Genomic DNA, 15775 nt, shown 5'->3' with positions numbered 1-15775 from the left:
ACGGTTGCGCTCATACCTTGCTTGTGGGCATGACCCTGGACATGTCCACTGTGGATGATAGACTAGATAGGCTATTGACCTGGTTCTGTTCAAGGTTTCCTTCTCTCCATGGTATGTGTTGCTAAGATCCCCTTTAAGCCTTAATAATTGCACACCATCAAGTCAATTCTAACTCACGGCAACATTTTCCAAGGTTTTCTATGTATAGACGCAGAAGTGGTTTCCCACTCCCTTCTTCTGAGAACATCCAGCGACTGCACAGCTTGCCCAAGGCTACGCAGGCTACTCAGCCAGTTTGTCTTTAAGCCTTATAACTAAGCAGTAACTTAGGTCATATTCCATGTACACTAGACAACGGACAAAGGTTCATCCTATAATCATTGTGCTAGTTTTAAGAGTGCTACTTGACTTTCTGTTGTTTTGCTGCATCATACTGGCACAGCTGCCCCTTTGAAAATTAGGATATGATGAATGCCTGCTTTGTTCACAATCAATATGGTGCAGGATTTCGGCATGGTAACCCTATATTAAAATTCCTGAAAATGAATATGCATTTTAAATTTGTTTTTGTGGCTTTTTGGGTTTTTTTTGTTTTGGTGGGTTTGGGGTAGAGGTCATTTCTATCTGTTTCCTGGTCTGAAGAGGTCCATGGGAAGTCTGGGGATGCATATTTGGACTTCTGGCCCTCTAGAGTTACCCACATCTGAGCTACAGCCTGGAAGGTGAGGCCGCTAGGGAACATATCAAGCTGATTCTGTTTAAATTACATTAGCTACCAGTTGCTGCCCGGGCCCAATTCAAAGTGCTTGTTTTGGCATATAAAGCCCCAAACGGCTTGGGCCCTGGATACCTGAAGGTCCGCCTTTAAGATCTAGCCAGGGGGCCCTTTTGAAAGAGCTGTCCCTCAAGGAGGTAAGAGGGATGGCTTGTAGACAAAGGGCCTTCTCAGCAGCTGCCCCCAGACTATGGAACGCCCTCCCGGGGGAGATGACATTTCAGTGCCAGGTCAAAACCTTCCTGTTCCAGAAGGCTTTTAATTGAAATAATATCTACTGTGGGTCCTGATGGCAATTTTTAGAGTATATAGTTTAATTGAATTTTAATTGTTTTATCTTTTTTTATTGTATTTTAATTGTTGTAAGCCGCCCAGAGACCTTTGGGTAGAGTGGGTGGCATATAAATAAACTCCAGAATGAAGGGGTATGCCAGATACCCTGGCAAGTGTGGGCAGCTGTCCCACACATTTCTTGGACTGGAGAAGGAATAAGTAGTATGGGACTCTTATTTTCAAGTTAATACCTAGAATACACACACCCACATCCACCTTAAATAAGTAAATACAAGTGATAGCAATATCAGAATGAGCAATGTATTGATTTTTAGAACTAGAATCCACAGCCTACCATACAAGATTGGATGCTAGCCTTAGCAATTACATAGCCAGACTTCCTGATGCACACAAAATTTTTAATAATTCAGCAGCTCTTTCATCAGTTTAAAAATTGTGCATTCTTTCCCATTGCTACTCACAAGATCATCAAGTAATGATACCAATAATCTAATTCAACATGTTCTTTGAAATCTAATAGTCAGTTGCAGTTAGAGTAGACTCGTTGAATCAATAGAACTTATGGAGGAGTTGACTTACCAACCCCACAATGTTTCAATTGGCCTTCTCTAGGTGTAACTTACTATGGGATGCTGGCCATTTTCTGCCTAAACTGTAGTTTCATTGGGTTCAGTTGACAGATCTTAATCTGTATATAAAGTCCTGCAAAAGTTTCAGATTGGTGCTTTTCTCTTGTTTGATGGCTAACCTGTTTTAAAATGTTTTTAAAAGGTTTGGTTGTTTTAACGTAACAGCAGTGCTAGTTTTTAATGTTATTATCTTGATTGTATTTCACCCTCTCTTCTGTCAATATACAGCAAGTTATAAATATTTTATTAAAATAAATAAGATTATGTCTAATGCTGTTTAATTAGATTGTTGTGTCTACACATTGTTTATATTGTATATATCGGTGGTATATAAATCAGACTAACAGACAGACAGATAGAAGACTATACTTTTGTCTAAAATCTTTAGACTAAAAATTGAGGGTCGTCTTATATACGGAAGTAAGCTGAGGAGAGGACAAAAACAAATGGAGGGGAAAGCAGGGATCAAAGTGATCCTGCAGTGCTTTGATCCATTTCCCCCTACACTTGCTAAGCCCCTTAGATTTCTTAATTTTGGGTTAGAAAAGTGGGGGGGCGTCTTATACATGGGGCATCTTATAGATGGAAAAATTACGGTATGGTTTTATAGCATTTTAACTGTCACAGCTGCATTTTAAGGAAACCTGGGACTTGTAGTCTGGTGACCCTCCTATACAGGTCTAATTCACTTTTCTGAACTACAGTAGGTTTCTCTACGAGAGAATTTAAGTACCTCTTCAAATTACAAATCCAGGATTCTGTGGAGTTCAGCTGCGGCAATAGAAGGGCATCCCAATACTGAATATTTTTAACGGCTAGCCGAACTGCCCAGAAAGTGTTGTGTAGGTAAGTATATTTACACTGCTTTCCATTTATCCATTATTACCCTTGCCATGCCATTGTAACCATTTTCTCCTCAATCATATTTCATATTATACAATCTGATGGAAAGAGGCAGAGGACTTGTTTTTCTTGTGCTGCAAAGTAACATACAAATCTATAAAACTGTATTTAAAATGTAATATTTTATCCTCCATCTGTAGAGGGTTGAAGTGAAATACGTGTGCGTTACGACCACCGAGTATGTGTCCAGACATGTCTGGATGGAAAGACTGGGTATGTTTAATAATCAGGGTCCTTACTCAAGTCTGGTGATGCTTCATTTTAGTGGGACTGAATCAGAAAGGTTTATTTCCCTTCTCTTTCTTCCCCCTTCGAGGGGCCCATTACACAAGAATGGAGATCTGAACTTCCCATATGATCAAGGGCATGACACAGTCAACTGGACAACTCAGTAGCACCAAGCTGACTGCTGATCTCCAGGCAAGAGAACATGTCTGTACATGCCTCTCTTGCTTATGTACAACATGCTTCTTTCGACTGAAGGCAGGGATGTGACATAAAGACAATTCCACTCTTGAAAAAGAAAAGATTCCAGAAATACACATGACATTTGCATGCATCATTCTGGGTCAACTGTATTCTTAGTAAAATTGCACATTAAAGGAAATGTGTTCTTGCCACTATTACATTGTCCCTCTAGATACTTAACTCCTTCAACATTGCAAGTCTAAGCAATCAGACTTTCAGATAAAGCCTGGGTTTATCTTTTGATGATCAGTCACACAACAAAAGCAAGCTAATTTGCAACATGAGATGAAGAAAACTTGTGCTAGGATGAACGTATTTGTTTTAAACATTTCTAACGGTCCTTCTCTTCTAACAATATGTTAAGTCTAACTATGTTAACTGTGTTGTTTGACTGATCAGATCTCACCTCCACCCCCTTTTATTCCATGTGTAACAAAGAAATTGCAACTGATAAATATTTGGCAACAGATGACAGTCTGTGAGCCTTCAGACCTTTTCAGGCTGCAGCTTTCATTATCTATAGCAGGTCTCCAACCTTGGGTCCCATTATGTTCTTGGACTAAAACTCCCAGAAACCTCCATTATGAGCTATGCTGATCAGGGTTTCTGGGAGCTGTAGTCCAAGACACCTATAGGGACTGAAGGTTGGGAACCACTGATCTATAGCCAGTGTAGCCAATGAGAGCTGCAGTCCAGCAACATCTGGAAAGTTGCATTTTGTTCATTCTGGGGTGAAGTCAACATGGAGCAAGAGCCAAGGAAGCCTTAAGAATTCAGTTCTTGCCCGGAGTGGTGGCCTTGGGCGGGAGGGACAGAGAGATGGATGGATAGATGGATAAATTCTCCAATGGTGCACATTTTATTTATAAGTTCATCCACAAATCTAAACCTTGTAATTTATTTATCATGACAGCATTCTAAGGACCAGCGCACAGAAAGTTACTATTTAAAAGCTATTCATTCCTCTTAGTGTTACTGCCACTTTTGAAATTATCCAGACAATGTTACTTGTTGCAACTCTCTTACTTGTTACAACAATGAAATAATTTCATTACTATACCATTATCTAAAAAAACTAAAAAGCTACAGGTAAACAAGCTATTTCTGTCTACCACATTGTTTCAACATCCTGGTGAGGACTAGAAGGGAGTTATTGTGAAAGTAAAGAAGGGGGAAATGGAAAGGAGACAAACTGAAACTGCCAAAGACATTCTGCTGCCTAACACACAGCAGAAAATGGGACACATGACTCACTCTTGACAATATGTATTGACAAAGCCAGCCTTTCATGAATTTTTCTCCATAAAAATATCGCAATAGCAGCATACATAACTATTTGCTGCCCGATGCAGTCACAAAATCAAGTTACCCCTTACGATGAATGGCACAGAGTTTTGAAACAAGGCTCAACCTTCTGATATCAGCAGGAACATTGAAACTAAGGAAGGAGGCATTGGGTGAAAGTCCTGCTTGGTGGATGAAACCGTTTGAAACTCTGCCCCAGTGGTAGGGCTGGTCCTAGGAAGAAGCCATACACAGCCAGTAACCTGCTGATCTTAATGACACTGAAGAGGAAAACCCAATTAATTGCCTTTGAAATTGGAGCCGATTGGTCCCAAGCAGAGTACAATCTGATAAGAGGATTTTAAATAAAAGTAAGTGACAAGGCATACAGTCATTCTGGAGGGGAGGAGATTAATTAATTGCTCACCATTCTGACTTATGATGGCTTTTTTCAGGTTTTTCTAGGTAGAGAGTACTCTGGTTTCCCTTCTTTCTGGAACTGTGCAGTTTGTCCAAGGCCACACAGATTACTGTAACTCTTCTGGGATGCACAGCAGGGAATTGAACCTGTCTCTGCAGTCAGAGATCTAAGCCAATGAGCTATCCAACCAGCTATAAAGCCATTCTGGAGGGAAGTATGTTACTGAACAACAAAATCATTTTTTTTTGTTTGCTGATCTCATTTTTGGACACAATGGAGTCTATCTGTAAAAGAGTTTTATTCATCAACATCAAGCATAATAATCTTGAGCTATCCTCCTCCACTTGTGTCACCCCCTTTCCCCGAAAATAAGACTTAACCTGAAAATAAGCCCTAGTATGATTTTTCAGGATGCTTGTAATATAAGCCCTACCCCAAAAATACATCCCAGTGAAGTGAAACCCACCCTCCACCCTTGTGCAGCAACCAGGAGATGACATAACTGTATTTGAATACAGGGGACGACAGAGGACAAGATAGTTGGACAGAGTCATCGAAGCGACCAACATGAATTTGACCAAACTGCTGGGAGGCAGTGGAAGACAGGAGGGCCTGGCGTGCTCTGGTCCATGGGGGTCACGAAGAGTCGAACATGACTTAACAACAATAAAAGATTGTTGTACAAGAAAAAATAAAACATCCCCTGAAAATAAGCCCTAATGCGTTTTTTGGAGCAAAAATTAATATAAGACTCTGTCTTACTTTTGGGGAAACATGGTAGTTTTAACAGCTTCAGATACCTGCGTTTATTTTTACTGTTAAAAATACCTTTCAGGTTTTTTAGAAAAGGGGCAAGGGGACCTTCATGTCATCAATATTTTCCTTGCTCCTTCTGCCTGCTGAGTACCACTCAATAGGCTTAAAAGCACAAAACCAGAGCATCAAAGGTAGGGACAATGGGAAAGACAAGTAGGTGTCCTTGAAGAACTTTATGAGAAATAAGTTTTCTCAGTTTTGCGGTAAACCGTACTTTGATCTCACTTATAATTTTTATTACCACCGAGTTTACACCCTGTTTTTTTAAAAAACTTTTTGGTACAGACAAATGCAACTGATTAATAACATGCAAAATGAATGGAAAAGAGAAAACATGGTTGCCACTAAACCAAGTTACCCCTTACTATGAATGAAGCAAAGTTTTAAAACAACAGTGCTCAAGGTCCTAGCACAAGCATGTATGCTGTAACCTAGGAGGGAGGCACTGGGTGAAAGTCCTGCTTGGTAAAACCTTTCTCTGTTTTTAACCAATCAATGGATGAAACTATTTAGAAACCCCCTTAATTAACCATTTACGCCCACTTAAGCTCAAAGGCAATTTTTGTTGTGTCGGTTACCGCTACACAAGCTCTGAGATCGAGATTCATGGCGAATAAGCCTGTTGGGTGGCCCCTGCGTGACTGTATTAATTCAGCTGCAAGAAGTTATGGTTTTCTGTGTGGAATCGAACTGCACTTTGAAACATAAGCACTAGCAGTAAAGGAGCTTGGTATTTATTACGGTGCGGTATCAAGTAAATCAGTGAAGAATGAGGTCAGAATACATAGCTCAAGAAAACAACAGTCCCTATAAATGCATCAAGTAATCGGGAACATTAAAAACATACACACACACACACCCAGAGATAAAATAATTAGAAACAGAACTCCCAGGACAACAGGGCAAAGCTTCCTATCTATCTTCAAAGATAAAGGCAACAGCCAGCTGGCAGACTGCAGTCAACCCTTGCTCTACCTCAAAAATAGATAAGGCAGAGAATTTTGCACCTGACTTAAAGATGCAGTGATAGTTTCCCCAGTAACAAATAAATGCCCTGCACTTGAGGGTGCCTTATGGCAGGGCACAAGGGGCATCTTCTCCAAGAATTACGGGGTGAGTCAGCTTCCTCCCCCAGTCCTGATCCACGAGCCACCCTTGACTACCTTATGCAAAGGGAGGATTCCATGAGTTCTTCCAAACGCAGTGCTACAAGAGCCCACGAAGCTTAGAAAAGGTAAATTATTTGGACTGCTACCTGGAAGTTGCCACGTAAGCCACAGTAACTGGGGGATTCTGGGAGTGGCAGTCCAAAGAAGTAACGTTTCTAAGCTCTATGCTGCCAGTCAAAAGGTTCAGTGCAGTTTTTCATTCTTTCTTTTCCTGAATGGATTTCCTCTGGAAAGGGGAAGGGTAGAAAAAGCAGGGGCGGGCTATATACCGAAGAGGTTGGGGTCCAGAAGGACCATAACATTCCATGAATGGTTGCATTGCAAAAGCCCCATCATAAGGCGCTCTGCATGGGGAGCCACCTGTAAAACACCAACCAGTGAAGCAGGGCAACCACAAGACTTAGGAAAAAGAATAAATCACGAAGAATGGAGGAAGATGTGGGAAATGAGGGTGTTGCTATTTATGTTGGTGGGAATAAGAGAAAAAAAAATTCAAATTGGGTTTAAGATGGTCTTTGACACCGACAAAACTGAATAAAATTAACGCGGATTATCTGAATGTCTGTTGGAAATGTGAGAAGGAAATTGGCACATACTTTCATATGTGGTGGGAATGCGAAAAGTACAAAGATTTTGGAAACTGATCTTTAAAGAATTAAATGACACATGTGAAAAAAAGATACAGAATTTAATCCTGAGATAGCTCCGTTATCAATATTTGAGAATGTGGAATATGATAAGATGACTAGAGAATTGATTAACAATTTATTAACAGCAGCTAGATTAATAATAGCTAGGAATTGGAAATGTAAGTCTGAATTTCGAATGGAAGAAGGGTATAATGAAATATGGAACACTGCTATAAATGATAAGTTAAATTGCAACTTAAAAGTTAAGAAGATGAAAAATAATAATTTCTATGATATATGGGGCAGATTTTTTTTGAATATGTGCTAACAAGAGGAAAAGGGAAAGCTACAAAATATTTTTTCCCCAATCTTGAACTACTTTACTACTGTTGTTTTTTTATTTTATCGTTTTAATTTTATCCATTATTGTTAGCCACCCAGAGTAGACTTTAGTCTAGATGGGTGGGGTATAAATTTAATTAATAAATAAATAATCAAGACTCAATGCAGTTCTGGAGAAGAGGACAATAAAAGAAGAAGAATAAAGACAATGGAAGAAGATGATTACTGCAAGAGGTCCCAACTAGAGTGGTGGGGAACACAACAGATTTGTATTTTGGTTTATGTATTTTATGTTTATGTTGTAGTTTAAGAAAAATAAAAAAAAATTAAAAATAAAATAAAAGCTTTGTGTGCCATCACTCCAGATATAAATTTGCTAAGATTGGAGGGGGAAGAAAATTCTAAGTTATGTTCTGAAGAGAAACCCCTTCTCCTGAAATGCATTTGTGTCCTAGGATTGAACTCAAAACCCACAATCCATGGTAGTGGAGCCAGAGCTCAAAGGGCAGAAGAGCCAGGACTTCATGAGTAACAGGGTGCGGCTGTAATATCATCCACCAACCCATTAGGCTTCCCTCTTCCTTCTGAGATCAGCTGCTATCCTCACAGTGACTTGGAAAAAAGTGGATTTCCCCAGGAATAGGATATAGTTGCATGCTGTCCCTGTTATAATGGAAACTATTTGAGAACAGTTTGGTCTTGATTGGGCAATTAAGAGCCATTAAGGTCACAAAAGACTTACCCTTCATTTGATGTTAGGGACTGATCCAGCTTCCTTTTTTTGTGTGGAAGGGGGAATCTCCTGGGGCAGGAGTGGGGCTGGCTTCATCAGGTGTCATGATGAGCAACTTCAATTCCCAGTTTACCACTACACTACTGTGCTGCAAACTGGTAGATTCCTCTTGGCAAGCTTTCATGTATACTTTAGAGACCAGCTGGTTTTTTTTTTTTAATCAAGTGAAAGTAAGTCATTTTCACTGGATGTACAAGGAGGTACTCAGGAAAGGTCATGCCACAAAAGGCTAACCCTTCAAGGTCCGTCAATAGATTTCACCACAGGAGCTTTTGCAGTTCCCAACACTGTCAGATTTAACCCTCACGGACTAAATCAGAATCTATATCACCATTGGGTCCACCTTGGGTCCTTTTCAAGAAAAAGGCAGAGTGGTTAAAACGCTGTACTGCAGCTAAAAAACTGTGCTCACGACCTGGGGTTCAAATCCCAGGTAGCCGGCTCAAGGTTGACTCAGCCTTCCATCCTTCTGAGGTCGGTAAAATGAGTACCCAGCTTGCTGGGGGGGCAATGTGTAGCCTGTATAATTAAAAATTGTAAACCGCCCGGAGAGTGCTTGTAGCGCTATGGGGCGATATATAAGTCCAATAAATAAATAAATAAATAAAAAATAAAAATATTTAAAAGAAATAAATAATAAACCAACCTTTCTTTAAGGTGGTGCCTTATCCGCAGCCAACAAGACAAATGGCAGTATTGGCTGGGAATTGGGAATTTTAGCCCAGCATCTTCAGAGGGTTCCATATGGGGTAGGCTTTTTCTTTTTTCTAATGCTGTCATAATTAGGCCTGGGATTATCATGGTAATATAATTTTGAGCAACACTCCTGCCCAGAACTTGGATGAATGGAATTTTTCTGTTTTCTCAGCTGAATGATGGTGGTAACTTCATACAATAAAATACAAGATATTTGTGACAGGATGGAATGAATATATAATGAATAGAAAAATATGAAAATACACTGCATGCAAATTCCTGCACCAGCCTAAATGGTCACAAGGAAAAATATAATTCTATGGAGGAAGTGCAAATGAATAAAATGTCTGAAAGATCTCCCTTAAGTTGAAAGCAAGAGATGTAGCTGTAATAGAAAGCCAGAGAAACTGAAGCTGGTTGACAGGGGGAACATTTAAGGATCAGGTGCTCGAATGTTACTTTTACTTATTCATTACGTGGGCAGGGAAGGGGGGGAATTACACTGCTGTATTTGCAAAAGAAACCCACTGTATTTTGAACTACTAATACTTACATTGTTGTTAGTCATGGGGCAAAACAGGGAATCATGGAAAAACTCTGCAGTTCCCTCTACTGACCAATTCTTATTTTGCACCTTAATAATATAATAATGCTGAAACCCATACTTCTCTTGCTACTTAAGATTGTCTTGAGAGTAGCTTGAAAATGCTGTGTCAAAATGCTTCTTGAGTGGCCTGAAAAGCAACTGTGGAAAATAATTTTTCCTTGTTACATTAAAAACATTACTCATTGCATCAAAAAGTTTATTTGTAAATACACAAGGCTTTTTACTTTTGAGAAGGATTTCCTTTCTGGTAAAATTAATGGCTCTTAATTATCTAATCAAGGAGCAATATATTGCTCCTCGAAAAATCCATTTCTCTCCCAGCTGCTGTGAAGATGGAATCTCAGCTCAGAGGCATCATAGAAACTTGAAGGGATTGGCACATGATGTGATAGTCCCTATGGCTCAGAAACTGCGAACTCTATGTCCACTACACTCATAATCTTATCATCTTCACCCTGAAAGTACGGGAAGCTAAGTGACAGACAGGAAAGGATTCATCAGGTAGAGATAATTCTACCACGAAAAAGTAAAACATATGCAGTGGTGCCTTGCTTTATGATTGCCCCGCATTACAATGAATCCGCTTTACGACAATCTTTTTGCGATCGCAAAACGATGGTCTAAATGGGGTTTTTTCGCTTTGCGATGGTCGGTTCCCTCCTTCGGGAACCGATTCTTCGCTAAACGACGTTTTTCTTACAGCTGATCAGCGGCTTCAAAATGGCCACCGCCTAATTAAAATGGCTCCCCGCTGTGTTTAGGGATGGATTACTCGCTATACCGGTAGTGAAAATGGCTGCCATATGATTTTCGCTGGACGGTGAGTTTTTACCCCACTGGAACGCATTGAACGGGTTTCAATGCATTTCAATGGGATTTTTTATTTCTCTTTACGATGTTTTCGCTTAACAGCGATTTTCCTTGAACGGATTATCGTCGTTAAGCGGGGCAGCACTGTACACACTCGTCAGTTGCCTCCTTGACTGCAATAAAGTTATCCTATCCCATATGTAAGATAAGCAGAAGAATCCTGAACCAGAGGGTATCTCCTGAGAATATCCCCTGAGAAAATATCTAAACTTTCTTCTTTTGAAATTCATTTTAAAAAACTACAAATATTTTATTTCCTGACAAACTGAACTAGAATGGTTGAAATTCTAATGGGAGACATTTTTGGCACAGCACTACTCAGAATTCCCCAGCCAACCCGGGAATGGGAGTTGAAAAAGAACTTGTCTAAGCCTTGTTCCTGCCACCATCTAATTTGTGTGCTCAATTATATGCAAGTGATTTCTATGAAACGTGTCCATTTGGGTTTTACTGATATTATTTGCATATCTAAAAGGTGGCCACGTGGGGGCACTATTGTTCCAGGATAGAAGGTAAGGAGTGGAAATAATATTTTTGCTAGTTAAAAACACACCATCTTTTTAATTCTTTGCTAGTGGGCAGCAAACACTCTATTTTTTCCAGCCACACCTGGCACAGATCCCCAGAACTGGCCATTTGGGGAGGAGGGTTAAAACCATCTTTGGCTACAATGAGTATGACCTCTGATCTTTTTTAAAATTCCCAAGCCATGTTAACTTGTGCACATTGAGCCCAAAACAACAAGGCAAACCATAACTTCTGTGTGAAACACAGAGCTGCACATACAGTAAGAGGCCATCTCATGTTAAAATGGAGAAGAGGTCACAGGTAACATGTTAATATTGCATATTAATATATTCATTAATATCTCCACTTTCCTTCAATGACTTCAAGCCAATATACATGGTTCTTATCTTCTCTACTTGATCTTTACAACCATCATCAGGCCAAAAGGTCACCAGTGAATCTCTTTGTTGAATGGAGATTTGAACCCAGGTTTCCTGGGCCCAAGTCCAAACCTCTAATGCTACGATAAAATTCTTCAGGCTTCATGCTCCAAATTTAAGCATCCTGAAAACCGCAGCAGCAATGATAAAGATGGCAGAAATGGATAAAGTTACTTATTTTAGATTATAATTCCCAATATGCCAGAGCCTGCATTAATTCAAAAAAAGTAACATTTCCTTTCTTGAGGAAGTTTTTCTATTTGTCAGGATCACAGGGAAACATTTGTTATGTAAGAGTACCAACCCTGTCCAGTAGTTAAATTGTAATAAACTGCATTTCAGGTTATGCCACTTATTGCAAGCAATGGAAGCAAATAGGTTGTACACTTTTAAAAAACAAACCTCTTTTACTTTATATACCAATTTTGCTGCAAGGAACTCAAAATATCACCTATTCTCTCCCCTCCACTTTTTATCTTCACAACAACACTGGAAAGTAGGCAGAACATCAGAAGGGATCAGTAATACTTGTTGGGAACGCAGGGAAAACCCAAGAACATATTATCATGTATGGTGGTCATATGAAAAGGCAAAAAAATTCTGGTCACAGGTTTGGGAAATGTCACAAGAAATTGTCCAGGAAAAACTAAACTTTAAACCTGAAATGTTTCTATTGAATATAATGTCAGAGATCACTGATTTAAAAATAAAATAAAATACAGTCTACTGTAGATAGATAGATAGATAGATAGATAGATAGATAGATAGATAGATAGATAGATAGATAGATAGATAGATAGATAGATAGATAGATAGATAGATAGATAGATAGATAGATAGATAGATAGATAGACAGACAGACAGACAGACAGACAGACAGACGGATAGACGGATAGACGGACAGACAGACAGACAGACAGACAGACAGACAGACAGACAGACAGACAGGTAACACTAGGCCCCAAAATGGAAGAATGGAGAAATACCAACGATGGAGGAGCTACTAAAGAAACTATTGGACACTGCAGAACTAGACATGCTTTCAGAGGCATTACAGGACCTACTGAGACATTTTGTAAAGGAAAGCTGGAAGCTGATTATAATTGGACCCAGAAAGAGACAGGAAATTAGGGGAAGAAAAGATAATGGCGAACCAGTACTTAAAAGAACCCATTGATGATATTATATGGCCTAGATGATGGTGAGGTCTCAGATCTATATATGTAGTATGGATGTTTTGTTTTTGTTGTGTTTTACTTAGTTGTTTTGTATGTATAATAATAAAATAGATTTTAAAAAGAAAAAAGAAAGTTGGCCAAGGTAAAGGATGGGTTGGAACAGAGCACAGTGGGTAGTTCAGACTGCGGTCCTTCTAGTCTCACTGTAACGTGCAATAGCTGCCAAGCAAGTTCTAAATCTAAAACCAGGGCTCCGAACAGGCTCAGCCAAAACAAAAGGAGAGGAGTGTGGATGTGTGTGTGTGTGATCTTTTATCCTCTAAAACATCACAACCCGCCCTAGACATTTTGTCCCCAGATTTGTTATTGAAAGAAAAAAAGACAAGGGCCCAACTACTTGTTAGAGACCCCAGCATTCAAAGAACGAATTCTTTAAATGCCGATGGTATGTGTTTGTCACAGCAGTTCTCCCCTCCTAGAGTTTGCTTTGTTTTCTGATTGACAGAGTCTTCATTTGCAAGTCTGAATTCTCAAACAGCAAGGTTGCTTTCTACTGAAGGGTGTTTCTGGAAACACTTCGACTCTTAATGACAGGTTATCTGTAATATGTAATTTGGCTCTGATAGGGAGGCCGGATTTTTAGCAGAGGAAAAAAAGTAGTAGAGTGGAAAAGGTTTAAGAAACTTCCTTTCTTGCCACACAGATCTCCTTTTTTTAGTTCATAGCCTTCGAAACAGTATTTTTGTAAAAGAAAAATCATTCTCTCTCTTTCCAACAAAGCCATTGCTTTTGTTGTGTAGTTTAGCCAGTTCACCTAAACTTATAGTGACAGCAGGGCTCAGCCTAACTGGAGGCAAATCAGGCTACTCTGTACAGATGCCAAAGTTTGAGAGTCAGTGCCTATCTGTTACTATTTGCTGAGTGAGTTCATGGAGGCAGTTTAGCAGCACCAGCTAGGTAACACCCCCTCTGTATTCTGGGAGACACAACAGATGAGACTTCTGATCTCCACTGACTGGCCTTCCAGGGTGTAGAAGAGAATATTACAGTAAGAGAGAAGCTACCGTGGGCTGCTATAGCTCAGTGGATTGGAACACCTGGCAAGGAGCTGGGAGTTTGAATCCCCTCTGTGGCTCCTGGGAGGAGGCCCCCCTGAGATAATCCAGAGCATGTGTGGATGAGAGTTACGTGCCCTGATACCTGTGAGGCCTTGAGTTATGTGCCCTGACACCTGTGAGGCCTTGAGCAAGCTATCCTGTCCTGGAGTGCCACTAGGAGGAGAGATGGGGAAAACATTTCTGAAACCTTTATACCAAACGAAACCCTGGGAGAGTTGCTGTAAGTCAGAACTGACTTGTTGGCAGATGCCTATTCTAACTGAGTGGACCTTGACATTTAAAAAAAAAAGATGGGAGAGTGACCTGGCCGGTTGCTGTTTGTGTTAAGCAGATGAACTGGGAGGGCTACAGGCTTCTAATCGGCCTAAGATTGCAAATAAACGACAATTCAGGGCCAATCTTAGTCCTTAGTCCAATGCTCTTTGCTGACCTCTTTCATAGGTTTCTCTAGAAGGAAGTTAACACTGAACAACACGGCTGACCTCAGAGTTAAAAATAAATGAACAAGATTGCACTGTTAGCTGGCTTTAGAAATGAATATACAAATGCATGCATGATAAATCTATCAGTTACCATGTCTTCTAAACATAAGGTCAATCTATAGAATCAGCCAACAGATGCTGCCAGGTTTAACTGTTCGCTTTCTGACTATGCTTCTGTTCGGCCACTTCTGTTTTCACACTAGCAGATAGCGACACACCTCCTGTATATTTAACCCCTTGCCAGTTCTGGCTAAAAACAATACTGAATTTACAGAAAAATTTGAGGCTGAATCCAGATATCAATGAATCTGCATCCTGACATGACTGTACAAGGATGTAACATTGTGTATAAGTGTGTTCTATTTTTAAACACAATTCAGCTCAGCTCTTGTGTTTTAATCTCATGGGACGGTTATGAGCTAGTAATTCCATAACTTTTGTGATTTCACAGAGAAATGCTAATAAATACTTTAGCCTGTGGGACCCAAATTTATGTGGACTCCCACTGGAGGCAAACCTAGTTCTGCTACCCCCGTTACGATGGTTTGTGTGTTGTTGCCATGGAAGCAAAAATACTCTGGATTCTTCATAGTACCCAATTCCCTATGCAGTTCATATTATCATGTGCCTGTAGGATGTAAGGTGTAAAATTGCCAGAAGAGTTTTTAAAAACACACACATTAAAATTAGACTTATGAGAGCAAGGCCTATTTCAACATCAGATAGAACTGGCAATTAATCTTTCAGACTTAGCTCCCCATATATAAAAATGGGATCTTGTTTCGCAGAGTTGTTAAGGAAGAAATGAGATAAATTTTTATTTATTTGCTTGGAATTAGTCATTTAAAATGAATTCAACACTTCAAATAAGGAGCTGGAAAATTATAGCTTAGATGTTTGCATTTGTACGGGAGAAACAAGGCAAACGGTGTTGTGCAATATAATAAGTAACAATAGCAATATGTGTTCGCATTGAAGAGTAAGGTTTGGGATCTTGTCTCACGTTCAGGGCTGCAGGTAGCAAGAACAAATACGTGTTTTAGTGCAAAATACTGTTCTTCATGCAGAAGGGTGTGTGTGATTTTTAAAAATATTTGTTGCTATTAATATGCGGTTTAAGAGATTGTGCTCTCCTTTGGAAATCTGAGCCCTTAGTCTCAGTTCATGACAAAAATTTAGAAAGAATAAAAGAAAGCTGATGCTGACTGATTGCCTTCTAATAGGAATGGCTGCTTAGTTTGACAAAGTCTTAGTTTAGATGACTTTCTCCTCATAGCAGTGTAAATTGGATCAGTTTCTGTGTAAAATTACACGCAGATAAACAATCACAGTGATTGTTATCCACTCTTAGCTC

The 15775-nt window shown here is 39.7% G+C and overlaps 1 protein-coding gene across 1 annotated transcript in view; it reads right to left on the bottom strand.

Moving 5' to 3' along the window:
- RNF128 (ring finger protein 128) overlaps positions 1–15775 on the bottom strand; it is a 53188-nt gene that overhangs the window by 35213 nt on the left and 2200 nt on the right. The gene's annotated exons all lie outside the window — the stretch shown is intronic.

The sequence above is a fragment of the Pogona vitticeps genome, chromosome 11 (assembly GCF_051106095.1).
Source record: "Pogona vitticeps strain Pit_001003342236 chromosome 11, PviZW2.1, whole genome shotgun sequence".
NCBI lineage: Eukaryota > Metazoa > Chordata > Lepidosauria > Squamata > Agamidae > Pogona > Pogona vitticeps.
The sequence above is the reverse complement of the archived record's forward strand: the minus strand, read 5'-3'. Positions and strand labels throughout refer to the sequence as shown.